The sequence below is a fragment of the Dioscorea cayenensis genome, chromosome 17 (assembly GCF_009730915.1).
Source record: "Dioscorea cayenensis subsp. rotundata cultivar TDr96_F1 chromosome 17, TDr96_F1_v2_PseudoChromosome.rev07_lg8_w22 25.fasta, whole genome shotgun sequence".
Taxonomy (NCBI): Eukaryota; Viridiplantae; Streptophyta; class Magnoliopsida; order Dioscoreales; family Dioscoreaceae; genus Dioscorea; species Dioscorea cayenensis.
Window position 1 is genome coordinate 21,525,072 of NC_052487.1, and position 3,591 is coordinate 21,528,662.

The 3,591-nt window shown below is 42.0% G+C and overlaps 1 pseudogene; it reads left to right on the forward strand.

Annotated features, from left to right (window-relative positions):
- Nucleotides 1-313: 313 nt before the first annotated feature.
- Nucleotides 314-1,926, forward strand: LOC120281280 (annotated as a pseudogene).
- Nucleotides 1,927-3,591: the final 1,665 nt, after the last annotated feature.

Below are 3,591 nucleotides of genomic sequence, written 5' to 3' on the forward strand. Positions count from 1 at the left end.
GAGAAAGGTAATTGACCTTCCAAGACGAAAGTTTTGAACAAACCGTAATTATCAATTTCATTTGGGTATCAATTTTTTTTCCTTTTGTTTTTCTGTTCTTTGTTTTAGCTTTTTCGCTTCTGCTCAAAGAAAAAACAAAAAAACCTTTGAAAAATGGGCCAACTCACTCGGGCTCCCAAACAAATAAGTGGGGTCTTTCTCAACGAAAAATAAAAATAAAAATAAGTTGGGTTGACTAGTTGTCGTCGCGTCACCATTTCAAGTACCGTGAAGCCCAAGCCACCCTTCGCCCTTCTCCCCATAAAAACCCAGTTCGATCATCTCCACACACAACCGTGATCCTTGCCAAACTCTCCCGTCCGTCTCCGCAACCATGACCAAACAAACAACCATCATCAATGGCTTCAACAACAACACTACTACAACACCTCCTCATGTTGTTATAGTGCCACTAATGGCACAAGGACACATAATCCCGATGCTTGACATGGCACGGCTGCTGGCCGAGCGCGGGGTCCTCGTCACCTTCATCACAACCCCAGTGAACGCGTCGCGCATCAAATCGATCATAGCCCGCATGCACGAGTCCAACCTTCATATAAACTTCATCGAGATCCCTTTCCCCTGCGCCGAAGCTGGCCTTCCCCTCGGCTGCGAAAACTGTGACCTCCTCCCTTCTAAAGACCTCGTTGTGAACTTCTTCGACGCCATCCGACTCTTTGACCACTCTATCGAGCAACGCCTCAAAGATCTCGTCCCCCGCCCGACCTGCATGATCAACGACATGAGCAACCCGTGGGCCGCAAACGTCGCACGTTCACTCAACATTCGCCGCCTCGTCTTTCATGGCCCTTCTTGCATTTACATCTATTGTAGTTATGTTTTTCAGCTGCATAAGATTTATGAGACTGTTACTGACGAGTTTGAGGAAATTGCTGTGCCCGGCTTGACTGATAATGATGATGATGTTGTTAGTCAGAGCTTTAAGGTATGTAAATTGCACGCACCAGGGTGGTTTAACGCACCGGGTTTGGAGAAGTTACGTGATGAGGCTTTGTATGCAGAGGAAACTGCTGATGGAGTGGTTATGAACACTTTCGATGATGTTGAGCCTATGTTTGTGGAGGCTTACAAGAAGGTGATTGGAAAGGATGTTTGGACTGTTGGGCCATTGTGTTTATATGATAAGGATGATTTTTGTGCTAGGATTGAGAGAGGGAATAAGGCTGCAGTGGATCCAGAGAAGTTGTTCGGTTGGCTTGACTCTATGGAGGAAAGGTCTGTGCTTTATGTTAGTTTTGGTAGTTTGGCACGGATGAAAGTGGGACAGATATTAGAGATTGGGTCAGGACTAGAGGCTTCTGGGGGTTCCTTCTATTTGGGTCATCAAGGATGTGGAGATGTGTTCGGAGGGTTGAAGAGTGGTTGGAAGGGTTCCAGAAGAGGATGAGTTTGAGGAGTTTTGTTATCAAGGGATGGGCCCCTACAGCCGTGATACTCTCACATAAGGCTATTGGTGGTTTTGTTAGTCATTGTGGATGGAACTCAACCTTGGAAGCAGTGTCAAATGGTGTGCCAATGATCACTTGGCCGCAGTTTGTGAGACCAGTTCTTGAATGAGAGGTTGGTTGTGGAGTTGTTGAGGATTGGAATTGCTATTGGAGTGAAGAAGCCTGTGCTTTATTATGGTGAGGATGAGATTCCGGTTAAGAAGGATGACGTGGAGAGGGCTGTGAGGAGTTTGATGGGTGATGGCGTGGAGGCCGAGGAGAGGAGGATAAGGGCTAGAGAGATTAAAAAGAAGGCTATTAAGGCCATGGAAGAAGGTGCAGGTTCTTCTTATGAGAATATTACTAGGTTCGTTGAATACATCAAGCATGAACCTTGCAAGGATGTGCGAGGGACTGCAGTTTAATAAATTTGTATGTACTTCTAATATATTTTTGCATCTCAGAACTTTGTATCTCCTTCACTATAAGGCAATAAATAAAAATAGATTTTATGTAATACAAAATTATTGAAAATCCATCACAATCTTAAATAATCACATCTTTCTTCTCTCTTTTGGTCTCTCTCACTGAATATCTCGATTAGTCTCTCACTTTTTGAAAAATATGCCCGACTTAATTAAAAATGCTCCCAACCAGTCCCTCTACTTTTAGAAATGTGCCCACTTAGTGGGCACATTTCTAAAAGTAAAGGGACTGATTTTGAGCATTTTTAACTAAATGGACACATTTTCAAAAATAGAGGGACTAGTCGGGAGTATTTCTGAGTAGAGGGACCAAAAGAGAAGAGAGAGAAAAGTAGAGAGACTAACTAGGGTATTATACCAAAAAATAAAGCCTTTCAGATATTTATGGTAATTTTAATTCTAAGCAAACCAAAAATTTTCTCTCTCCTTTCTCTTTTTGTTTTTCTTTTGTGCGCTGGTCTTATTCCTTCTCCACTTCTTGTGGTTAGTTTGTTCTCTGTTTTCTTTGTTAATGCATTTAGTTTATCCACTTTTCTCATTAAAAATCTTTCTCCTTATAGCCATACATATAAATTTTTAGGGACGATTTGGTTGAGTTTAATATTTTACTACAGTGATAAGATTCTCACAATAATAAGATATGAAATACTATAGGTTTAGAAATGTTGCATAAATTTATTATAGTCATATTTTAAGCATATGATTATGGCAATCAACATGGTAATGTACCAAATTTTTTAAAACACCGCTAAACATGAAATTTATAGCAAACATAAAGCAATTGTGGAAAAAAAATTCAAGTAAAATATATATTTTTTAAAAAGGTAAATAAACCACTTTGATAAACTAAAAGATAGGAGATGACATCACCGCTACCCGGAGGCGGTTAAAAAGTACAACAAAAAAACAATAACATAGGGACCACTAGATGTGGTACACCAACAATTACAAAAACACCCACAAAGAGGCCTCGAAGGCCCAAAGGAGCTCCAACGAGACTACCCCATGCCATGCTCGTGATCCTCCACGCCGGCACTAGGCTCACTAGCGCCTAAGGGCTCCTCCAGCTTTGTTCTCTTCTCAACTATGACTTCTAGAGGAACTCCCCGTGTACCTTTCTTCTTTGTTGATCTAGGCAGCTCTAGTACAAAGCATGCCTCTTCATTCCATTTGAAAGACAACTTCTTCTGATGCTCGCTTCTACGTGCCCTTACTTGATGAACCAAACGTGTTACAGGGTGCTTTGATTGCGATCCTGGCCTGAGCGCTCTGATGATTCTTTCGAAAGTAGAAACTGAGTTGTTTGATTCATAGGTAACCTCATGGCTTCAACCATTCAAAGACGAATCCCCAAAGAAAGAAACTCCTCAAGTTTCCTCTTTTTCCTCCCCCTTTTGAGACCTTTCCTCATCACCTTGCACATTCAGAAGTATACCCTGACAAGACTCACTTGTCAAGGTTTTGAATTGAACCCTTGACAAAGAATTGATTTGGCCACAATCCCCAAACTAGGAGCCAATTCAACCCTTGAAGAGGTGGAAAAGTTGTAGCATGATTCCCCAATGTTTTGAAAACCGGACCGGACCGGCCGGTCGGACCGGAAAAACGGGAACAGC